The following is a 12,673-nucleotide window of genomic DNA, read 5'->3' as shown; positions in this document are numbered from 1 at the left end:
GTGTATACACCAACATGTTGGACTAAACATGTTGCCATGTTTTACTGGTCGGTCCACCGATTTGACGTTTTTAAATTTTTCAGTAACCCACTGACCTCAAACCATTACACCATCATGCAACTCTCTGGACTACCATGACCTAATGTCCCGTCTAAGGTTAACTTTGTGTTAATGAGCATGGCCCTCCGCTCCACCAGATGTTCACCCTTGTGGTTAAATGCCCGTTGTGATTCTTTAATGCCTGCCCACTACATCTGCACTTTTTCTGGATGCTGCCACAGTAATAATTCATCAAACCATAACCATCAAAAATACAGCTGAAGTAGGAATCAACTTGAACTCTGCAGAACTGTTTTCTTTTAGAATCAAATTAATGAAAGATATAAATCAAAACACTGCACCCTAAAAATAGAATTTTAGCACAATACATGTGGCTGCCTACTTTTTGTCTTTTGAATCTTCTTAAATCAAATATTGTCAGAGCACACTGGATGTGTTTATAGTCAACATGTAAACAGACTTGAAATTTGGACTTCTTACTTAGCAGTGATTAGTCAAAGAAGATTTAAAATCCAGAAAGGATGAAGATGCCATTCAAATAGGAGACCGTGTGGTTTGAGTCTTACGCCTTTCCACTTTGTTAAGGGTGAAACAAAGATGACACAAGCTATGACAGGTTGATTTTGCTTTTCTATGTTTTTGAATGCAGTGTTTAAATGGTGGTCTGCCCTTATAGTCGGGCAGCAAGGGTGCTTTTATCTGGCAATAAACCTGGACAGAATCAGAACAACATACACAGGTGTACATCTCCACACACAAAATGTGTGTAAATGCATACAAACACAGAAGCATTGACACCTTTTTGTGATACACACACACACACACACACACACACACACACACACACACACACACACACACACACACACACACACACACACACACACACACACACACACACGCACACACACACAGCAAGCTAATCTAAACAGCAAGGCTGTATGTAAACAGATCGTCGACATAATGGGATTGTTCAGTGTGCAAACAATAAGCTGTTAGTGTAATCATAGGTCAAAGATATATTACCCAGAGGGCCATGCTGTATGTATATTAACATGATGGATATGTGGGAGAGGAGGGGGCAGGGATATCAGGGATATAGAGCTCTACTGATTCGGATTTACCCCCTACTGGGTCCTGTCCACTGCCTTTCTCTCCTCTGGCTCCTTCATATGGGCCCCACTTAATCAATCTTCTTCTCGTCTCGCTCCTCCTCCATTTACCCACCTCTTTCTTATACACCAGATTCTTCTATTTCTTCACAATGTCCCCATTTTAATACTAAATTCATGTCTTTAATACAATATCTTCACACCCTCCTTTCCTCTCCCATCTCCCTGTCACCCTGGACAGATTATAATCTGTTTCGACAAAGCAGTCAATCCGTCTCTGTGGTCAGTGGGGTATCAGGATAAAGTAGCTCTGCAATCTTGTTTTTGGATTAAGCCAAGAGAGTTCTGAATTATATTGGACCATTGAGGTGCTTCACCAATGTCTAAGACAAACACATGCACACTGAAAGCACAAGACTGAGACAGAAGACAGCATTTTGTAGCATCATGTTGGGGATGAACAACGTGTGTGATAAAGAGAGACTGATTCACATTCCGCTTAACCATGTACTGGGCTTATGTGTGTCAGTGAACAGCAGCATATAAGTGCCATTTGAGGCAAGATAAATGCTGCAGAGCTTACTTTGTATGCTCACAACCTATTAACTTATCTCTACTTTATTTGATTATCATCTAGCCCATTCCCTCAACTGGTTAATAAGTCCATGTCCTCCTGACTAAACACTTCATTAGTGTCATCACTGGCTAGCTTGTGTGTGTGTCCTGCGTATGCCTGTGGACCACTGAAGCAGGTGCTCATTGCAGCCAAGTGACAGAGTAAACACACAGACAGAACATTGCAGAGAAAAACAACCTATAAGACAGATAACAGGAACAAAGTGGGTCTGTTTCATTATTTTAAGCCTGTCTGCCTCCTGGATGTTTAGCTGAAGATTTGGTTTAAGTCTTTCATGTGGACAACCAATACTCAATCCAGAATAGTGAAAATGCCTGCAAAAATACACTATGATACACATTGATGGCTTCAGTCAAGTGATATCATTCTGCAATTCAGACATAGGTCGCTTTTACATTAATGTTCCTTTAGCCTCATTCAGATATGTCTACAACAGAGAGATCCAAATTATGTGCACGATCACAATCATGACTATTTTCAGCCTTTTAAGTAAGTTTAAGTGTCTGTTTAAACTTTTTTCCTCATAGATGTCACTGAGGCTGCACACGTATGTATTTCAGGCTTTGAAATTGTTGCTTGTTATTCACCTTGACAGGTAATGCAATGCTTTGCCAAACTGCATCGTGAATCTGTTACTTACTTGTGCGGCTTGCAGTGAAAATTTCAAAAATGTTCAACTTTTCAATCTCCAGCGCAGGGCCCAGCCAATCAAACTGTTTCATCAACTGCTCCACCACAGCCACTAGAGAGTTAAATTGCGTTATAAAACTATCCCCAGAATGTGAGGCAGTTGCTTGTCACAGGCAGCTAGCTAATCTTATGCTAACTGCAAAGCAAACCTGTGTTACAGTACCTTGCCTTGCGAGTGAATGGCTGTTGTTGCTAGGGCAATTGTGCCAGCAAAGATACCCTCCAAGCCGCAGGCATCGTAACCATCAAGCACTAACACAACATGTACATGTGACTCCTGCCAAGGGCAGTTTCTCTCTCTCGATTTGCTGCACAATGCTGTAACAAGTGATAGCTGCCCCCACCCCTGGCACACAGGCTCTGAGACAGAGATCACTTCTCCAGACTGGAAACAACAAAAATGTATCAAAAAAAAAGGTCTTGGGCTAGAAATGCAATTGTAAGAAAAGAGACGTATAAATATTATTACTATTTAGACCATACTTCAAACAACAAATAACTTTGTGAGCAGCTACCTGTCAATGCAACAACATGCAGCTTCTTATTTTTGTGCTAGTGGAGCTGCTATAACACTAACCTATAGGACATTAGCCCTGTGACCTCTATTTCTATGTTAAGTAACACTGCAAATATTGTTAAAAGAAAAATCTGAAATGGAAACACATAATTTTGGTGACAGACACACACTTGACAGCAGCTCTTCTGACTATGCAACTCTGTACTGCAGAAATATGCAGTGGCATACATATCCATGCTCTGCTCTTCTCTCTGTCACACACAGGCTCCCTTCACACACACAAAAACGCACACTTTGGCGGTCTATGTCTATGTCTGATGGAGTGTCATGATTAGCAGTGACCTCAAGCTAGACAGGGATGGGGTAGTGGGAGTGGGGTCAAAGGTGGAAGGATTACAGTGAAGCAACCCGTGTCAACTGCTCTACTTCAATCCTGACCCCCAGGCTGACCTGAGACTCTTGAAAAATGATTCACATGTATGAGCTCAACATACTGTGGGTACATCAACACATTACTCACAGAATATCTAACTCATTTGGGTATTTGAAGTAATTGTAGTAAAAGAGGACTCTTAAAATGCTTGAAATGTAGCATATGAAGTGGTGTGGATTTTGATGTAGAGAAAACAGTGGATGAGGGTTGGTCTAACAGCCAGACAGCAGCAAAGACAGAACAGCCCTCCTTATGTCACATAGCTAATGACAGGGATGAATAATAGAGCCTTTAAAACCCTTACTCCCACCTCATTCTGGCCTGCACATAAGCTTGAGCTCTAGGTGGGCAGTTAGCCATCAAGCCCCTTGCTGAGATGAAATGGGCTCCCAAGAAGATTGGGGATGGGGGTGAAGAAAATCGGATTAACCAAAATGCCTCAATTGAAAGAAATGGTCTGGGCTGACCTCATTGTAATACCATTGATAAATGCTGTAAACCAAATCTTTAGCATCTGACTAGATAATTGAGGAAATCACAACCTTTGGCTGTGGGGTACGAGAATGGTTCAAAACACACAGAAGATGAGGCTTTTATAAACAGTAGGGACTTCTACAAATACCCAAGTTTGCTACTATAGAAATAAATAAATGGGGAAATAATAAATTGCCAGAAGCTCTGGACAGGTGGCATTTCAGTCTGCACCGTTTAGCTGTGCAGTCTGGTTTCTGACAGCTTGATTTAGTCTCCTGCACCTGAGCCAGAAAACAGAGAGAAAATTAACGGCAGGGAAAACAGCTTAACTAGATTCCAATTTGCCTGCTTTGAAACACAATTGATGAAGCTAATGCACATGGAAAACACAGAATGGAGGTTTTGGTAGAGTATCAAGCTTACTTTGATTGCGCAAAGACTGTGCACACCAATTCAGTGTCAGACAGGAAGATAATAGTACTAATTTCATTTACCCCTTTTTTGTTCTGTTCTGTTTCAGGGGGAAATAAAGTTTGTCTTTAGGGTGTAAAACTGAGATTATAGTGGCTCAAGAGGAGTTAACATGCTGTCCTCCCCGCTGTGATCAGGGTGTAATCCTTCAGTTTTAGAGAAGTGAAAAGTTTTTAAAGTCCAGAAAGTTATGAATGCATCCCTTCTGGGCCCCCTACAGAGCAGAGAGTCTGAGACAGCAGGGGATAACCATATGCTATCAAAGTGTTCTTCAAAGCTCCCATCTTTAGTCGACTAAATTATACAGTATCATCACATATACCTGACAAAAATAGAAGAAACATAATTATGCAGCCTAATGTGCTAACACGTGGGGGGTGGGGGGCAAACATTACTTGAAAAATATGTTTTAAGAAGTCTGTTGGCTTTGAAAGGTAAATTTTTTTTCACTTGAATGAGTTTGTTTAAACTGCATTTGTGCTCCAATGGTGTGGGTCAGCTCATCATTTTGTTTTTACATGCTTTTAAAATACTGCTGCTGGTGAACAATTAAAAATTTATGATTCCTATCACAATGAGCCCCTTCACTGTTACCAGAGGTTAATTTGTGCTCGCCCCTCATTTCAATTGTACAGTAGTAAATGTCCACATTATTTCCCACATGGGCCTGGATGAGGGGTTTGATTATCTAAAGGTAGACCTTGGTTGGCTCTGTTATTGTCAGAGGGGCCGTAAGCTGCAGTAACAGCTTCTGGGGTCTTATTGCTATGGCGATCAGCCCCTTGCCACTTGGCCTCCATGACCCTAGTCAGAGATAAGCTTTATGGGAAAGCACATTAACATGCTCTGGCAGTCACCTCCCTCCTTTATCAAAGGCAGTTCTGTGAAATCAAGTGTTTATGGACCCCCAGCGAGGGGATAGTGCTGCTGATTGCCCATATTAGAGGTTGACTGTAAATGAGCTCGAGGTGGACAAAGGACTTGTAGTAGTTGGGAGAATTGAGGATGTGATACTGATGTTATTCTCGCTAAATGAGCAATATCTTTAATGACTGCAACACCCCATGAGCAGGTTACTAGCCCCTGGATTACAAATGCTGTCTAAATATATCAATGTCTTCCATTCTTTCTACAAAAACGGACAAAACTATAAAATGCAACATGTGCTTTTAGATATCGTGTAACATAATATTTGTAGTTATTTATTCTATTAGCACTATACTGTAAGTGGCAGCTTCTTCTTTAACTGTCCTCTACTTTGTGTTGCACTAAAGCCATTAACTAAAATATCTTGAGGGTTTTTTTCTTTATTTCCAAGCGCACTGATACGGGCATTTTTCTGTGGCTGTGAAAGGCACAAAGAGCGTGTCAGTGTTGAGTGCCTGCTTACAGCCTGATCACTGATGTAAGATCATCTCAGCATGTCTGCAATGATGGATGGTGATAGCCCTGTGTCTTTGTACAAATCAAGAGGCCCTGCTGTTGTCACTGACTGGACAGATAGAGGAAGCATGAAAGAGAGAGATGCAGCCGCAGCTTAATGTCCTTCTCTGGTGCTGTGCATGCTCTTTCCTATTTGCTTTTCCCTTCACGGCACGGTTAACATCGTAAATTAACCTTTCCAAGCCCCCTGTGCTCAGAGACTAGTGCGCAATACAGACAAAGGGAAAACTAGATCTCTGTTATGCAATGCGGTAGCACTGGTCAGAGACAAAGCTTGTTACAGAACTGAGCTATTCCTTTTTCAGTGAAAGGGAGTAAAAACAACACACTTTGTTTAGTCAAGCAAACATTCTCTTTTCTGTGCATGTCCCGTGTACGCAAATCGGTATGAGGCTGCTTTTTGTTCTCCATCCTAGAAATGTAAATGAAACACATGAAAGAAACTGTATTGTAGAGCCTTTTCTTCTTAGTTCAAGTCTGTAAATAGGATGTAAATACCAAACAGCTATGCATGCTAATATACGAGCAATTTGTTCAGGTACTTTTGTAATCCAGACTTCTCATATGGCATGTAATGACAACAAGAAGCAAACACCGAAAAACATAAGAAATTGTAAACACGGATATGGTTTGTAAACAACTTCAAAACTGAAAAGTATATGTCTTTGCTGTTAATGTTTTCTTACTGATAACTAATACACTGGCCTGCCATTTACTACACTGCTCTGCTCATGTTACTTTTTATCTTTTTTATGTTTCATAAGGGAGGGCTGAGGCAAAAAAAAAAAAAAAAAAAAAAAAAAAGATCACTGGTTTGTGGAATAGTTGGGTCGGGGATAAAGAAGATGAGGGAAAGGCAGTCGGATCATGTTTGTAGGTTGGGTTTTTTGTTTTGTTTGTTTGTTTGTTTGCTTGTTTGTTTGTTTCATTGCCACTGCATGTTTACATGCACACATTTAATAATTAATTACATATCCTGAATGTCTTCCACAATGAATCAAGTGTTGTGGCAAAACTGCTTAACTACTTAAAAGTAGTAAAACTGCGGTGCAATTTTAGTTATCTCACCAAAAAAGTCTTATCACCAGCTTTAAAGTGTGCTCTTTAAAAAAAAGGCATAAATCTGTTTTCTATGAACTAAATTCAATTTCTGTAAATGTCTGTAAATTCTGATTAACAACAAACTATGAAGCTGGTACAACAGACAATTATGACTCCAAATTGTCCAATTCATGACTTGCGAAGGGAAGAGTTTTTGAAGTCTTTGATATTTTTTTTTCTGCATTTCTAACAATGAAAAAAATAATAATGTTCAGTGAAAAAATAATGATCTATATTTCAAATTTGCCTCTGCCCTAGCAACTCTAATGTGACATTTTATGAAAACAGAAATGGGGAGAAGTGAAAATAAAACTTGGTTTTTTTTTTCTAGAGTATTTATTTTCAACCATGTTAGAACCATGTTAAATCCCGAGGCGCTCATAGTAGATGGAAGTGTCTAATTTTTAACCTGTGCTAAAGATATTTTAAATTTAATAAATAATTATTGTAACAAGAAAATATGTCTGTTTTCTGAAGTGTCTCTGGGATCCTCTTCTGTAAATGTGCAACGATGATTCAAATATGAGGGATAAAGTTAATGACGACAATTTGGAATTTAGTTATGGAGGGTATTTGGGGGACTTTGTGTCCTGGAAACTCTAGCGCTACTCTGCAAGGCAGCTGGAGTGCTGGATTTTTTTTTTTTCACTCATTATATCCATGGTGAAACACAATGACCTTTGACCCCAGTTACCACATGTATAAGATGGAGCTGAGAGGTTTCACTTCACCTTGACTTTGGTGAACCACACTGTCATTGGTTATTATATCTCACTTTATGCAGAGACTGACATAATATTTGTAACTTTATGACATGATATTTGTTGAATGATCATCCTCACATTTATAACTAAGATTGCTCCTAAAGGCATGGCTAATAGTTTTGTGAAGGTTATCAGACTCAGTCTTCCATTAATTAAAAGACACTTGCACAGAGCAAGGCAAGTTTGTTCTTTGTATGTTTCAACAAATTGTTTACAAGAGGACACATTCAATTAGTTATTTCATTATCGCCCTAGGTGTAATCAATTGACAATGCCAATAACAAAGCCAAATCAATTTGTGAGCCGACCCCAGCACATTTCTGTAAATGACTGCAGAGCACTTCTGGGTCCTTTTTTGCTGCGCCATTTTAACAGGAAGCCATATAATGGACCATGCTATCATATAGGTCATGAGAATATTTTCAGATTTGAGTTTTCAATAGATGTGTGAGTCAGTGGTTTTGGTCAGGAATTCCATATGTACACTCTGTCTTCTGCAGGGAGCAAGGTTCTGTATTTTTCTTTGCTCCCCTTTTCCCCTCGAGTGATATATGGCAACGAAAGAAGAAGCATTCGCTTTCCCTCTGTCATCCCTTTCTCTCCCCTCCTGTAGCACAGATAAACAATGCGAGTGACAGTCTCTCATCACTCAAGAGGCTGAATCTCTGGCCCTGACCCGATAACATCAAGTGTGTGTGTCACCTGTCAAGTGGCTTCTGTCACACTTCAGTGGGAACTCAAAAACAAGACTCTCTGCATGTGCGCGCGCACGTGTGTGTGTGTGTGTGTGTGTGTGTGAAGTTGATTGGGGGATGGTGTTGTGGGTTTAAGAGTGCCTGTTGGCATGCAAGCGCAGGCCTCTTTAGGCATGAGTGGAGTTGAGAGTGGCGAAGGGGGGGTTGGTGCTTCTGAAGGTATGCCAGGAAACTGAGAAAGAAGGAGGGGGAGGCGTAACGACCCAAATGAGAAGGACTTGTGCAGACACTGTGAAACTATCTCATTTTGTAGGCTCCGCTAGTCTCATTCTCATGTTCGGAATGGACAGGGTGATCTGGGAACGCAATTATTTTCACCTATAAAAGGCAACATATGCCAAGATCATAAAAGTTCTTATTGGACAATAATTTATTAAAGCAAGTCATAGAAATGGAGAGAGGTAGGGCACTAGCTATAATATGAAGGTGTCGTTCTGCTTCTCATTAAGGGCCAGTGTCAGTGAAATTCAATACTCCAGGTGGCTGACAACATAGGGATGGAAGAGCTAAACAGAAAGATGCCCTCTCTTTATAAGATCCTGGGGAAAAGGGAACATTTACTGCAGCCATATTGTATTGAAATTCCATTCTTGATTCATTTTCTGTGTTTCACTGGAAACTTATGTAGTTGAATATGTATAATTAAGTGTGTCTCGTTTCACGGGCTCCTCCACTGCACGACAGGCATCCTCACTGTGATTTATTTTTCCATTTTCTTGGCTAAACATGCAGTTTTTTTTCAAAGGTAGGAATCAACTGTAGAGCTGTAAGACTAACAATGATCAACACCCTCCATGCAACAAACAGCTGCTACTAAGCAGAACTGGCATCCTCTTAAATGGATGAGTGATCTGAGACTGTGTTTGTTCCTATATTTCGAACATTTAAATCACCGTTGAGCTCTGAATGAGCAATAATAAACCATCATTGTGATCCTCACAATACTGAATGATGTGGATTAGCCAGTGGGGAGCAGATTGTATTGAGGAACTTATCAGCATCTTCTCATTATCTAATACACGAAGTGGAGGGGGAGATGATTACGCTATGGCACATTTTAACCAGAACAATGGAAGCGTGTGTACCTCTGTTCATTTGTTGCATAAAATGAACAAGGCAGATATATGCTATTGTCTGAGGTTATTGTAATGGTAAAATACAGTTTTTTGTTAATGTAAATGATTGTAAATGACTCTTCTTTCAGACAAGAGCGGGTTTTTGTATTCTTCACTGAGATAAATACCATCACAAATGAGGCGGGACAAAACAAAAGAAGAACACAGAGAGAAACAGGCAATTGCGATCGAGGGAGGGAGGGTTTTGTGCAAACCTATTGTGTAATGTCTGGCAACACGCTCGCGTGTTTGTTGTCATCGTTCACACTGACAGCCACATTCTGATGCACTCAAAATGGAGGAACATCCTAAAACACACAAAAAATGTTTCAGGCCCAAATAAGACAAGAACTGCGACTGTCCACATTTTCTTGTAATTTCTTTAAAGTGTTCTTGAGCAACAGCTCTCTGGCTTTCTAAAGGTTTTTCAAAGCTTTTATTTGGACATTGGCTGCTTTTTCACACCTTATGCCTGACCATATTTTAGGGAAATGATTTTTTTGTTAAACTAAAAGCCAAAAAAAAAAAAAATAGACCTAACTCAAAGGATGAATCAGTAATGAGTCTACACATAACTGACAACTTAGGAAAGAATACATTTTAAATTGTATCTTTTGGCACTTTGTTTCTAGCAGCCTGTAGCAAAAACTGTGTACTATGTAACCTGGACTACGTAAAGAAATTACAAGAAAGCTCACTTTAGAGAGTTCAGGCTTTATTGAATAAGTGTTCTTAATAAATATTGACTTTCAAGTATTGTAAAATTGTATAAACTGTGGTTTTCCATTACATATTTTCCATCTATGTTTGCATATGCTTAAAAAAATAATCTACTTCCCTTTTTTCCTAGCAAAACATAAAGAAAGAGGGGTGGCTCAAGACCTTTGCACAGTGCCTAGAGCTAAAAGTTATATCTTCCCATAAATGATATGGAAATATATAACATTAATAACCTCTTATTAATTTATCAACAGTACTCTTTTTTTTCCCTTCCTCCCTTCCTTCATCATTTTTCATTTCACTTAAAAACTTTAATAATAAAAAGCTTAAAAAATGTAAAAACACACCGTGGAAACTATATTTATCTAATACTGGTCAACATCAGTCCCCTTCATTTTTATCACAGTTTTACTAAAAAAACAACCCACTTGTTTATCTGTATATATTCAGTAGAACAAAGCTGATCTAAGAGCCTTACATTTCTACAAAGTGGTAACAAGAAGCCCATGGTAAGTTGTTCACTGAGCAGCATTAAAACTTCCACTATTATCACATTCTATTTAAGTGAAATTGTGGTATCAAGAATGAGCCAATTAGTAAAAATTACACAATTATGCCAAACTCCCGATGTGTATTGACATGATGTTAAAAGACATTTGCTTTTGGCAACTTCTAACTCTACATTTTCCCATAACCTCTGTGTTCTGTTCAATCATGTATTGATTTAAACTTGGTCAAGGTTGCACAGGCCATTTGGTCAGCCTGTCGAACACGTCCAGATCATGTCTGCCGAACTGTCCAGAGAACACAGAAAGCTCTAATCCCTTGTTTGCATTGTAATCAATGTCTTATTGATCTCAGACTAATTATATAATCATACTTGTATCAATAACAGATAAAATTGATTTCTAGATAGTCTTTTATTATATAAATGTGGTGCAGCCCGCATAATACTGTAAGGTAAACACAGAAGTATCTTTGTCTTTCAGGCTAAGATGCAAGTAATACATGCAAATTCTGAGTACCAAGTGAAGGAGGCTATTTGAAGTCCCCAAATGAACTTCATTAGTCACAGGCATGCACTCTTGAACATACAGATGCACGTGCAGAAACACATCTTAACTCAGAGTCATATATGGACACACACATGCATACAGTATATTCACACAAGCATACAGCCCTTTGGACATGTCTCATTAAATTCAGGTGAGCAGATTAATTAAAATGATATTTAAATCCCTCGGGGCTGTAATCTGCACTACTGGTGGTATATGTCTCTCTCTCTCTCACACACACACACACACACACACACACACACACACACACACACACACACACACACACACACACACACACACACACACAGGTGAAGCATATTGCATACTGCTTAGAAATGAATGGCAAAGGTAAGTTGAGTCATTTGTGGGCAAGCATAAACAATTATGTGACCAGTAAGCAAATCACACAAACTTCACAGTGCACAATTCCTCTACTTTGCTCCGATTAGAAACATAAAAACAATCTGATGACTTGTTCAGTCAATGATGAAAATCTAATTCGTAATTTTAAATTTTAACCTTTTCTGCAGACAGTTCTATTTTTTTTAGCTGGTTTGTCCCTCCACAGCCCCTCAACCACCTAACCTGATTAACCACAGCATGACTCTTACCAGGTGTAATTGGTGCGCCATGGGTACAGTTTACTAGCCTTAAGTATTAATTTGTATTATTAACTGGCACCGGCATATTTCAATGGCTCTGCTTTGAAGATAAATCAAAAAAAAAATGGAGGTTAAAGGAGAAAAAGCTCCTAATATCACAATGTAAATGCAGAATACACCACAATTATGAAAATAGAAGTAAAAAAAAAATGCTTGTCATGATGGATGCTATTTTTGGTGAGTTCTAAAATGTTTCATGGTTATATCTAAACCACCTAAACCTACATCACCGCATGGTGACACTGGGGGTTCCTGAAAGGTGAATCAGCCATTTGTATTCACATTCCTATGGGGTGTTTATACACGATATCAACAGAATGTCATCGCATACTAACACAGAGAACTCAAGTGTTATGTAGGAGGTGTGTTTCACATATGCTCACCTACTTTCCCACCAATCACATCTAGATAAGAAGGAAAATGAAACTTGAGAGCACTTAGATATGTGCCTATTATCAAAAAGGAAATGATGACAGGAAGTGTCAGGTGTACATAAATCTAATTTCTTTTTTCTTCAAGTCAGTCCTGACATTTTAAAACAGCGCGTTTTAAAGCAGGGCAGTTTTCACCACTCATATTTTTAAAGCTTGTTTTACATTGTATTCATTCAAGTTCATATTCAGCGAATTCTTTGAAGTTGACTCGAAGAAAGAAAACAACA

The sequence above is a fragment of the Archocentrus centrarchus genome, chromosome 3, assembly GCF_007364275.1.
Source record: "Archocentrus centrarchus isolate MPI-CPG fArcCen1 chromosome 3, fArcCen1, whole genome shotgun sequence".
Lineage (NCBI taxonomy): Eukaryota > Metazoa > Chordata > Actinopteri > Cichliformes > Cichlidae > Archocentrus > Archocentrus centrarchus.
This window is presented reverse-complemented; position numbering follows the sequence as displayed.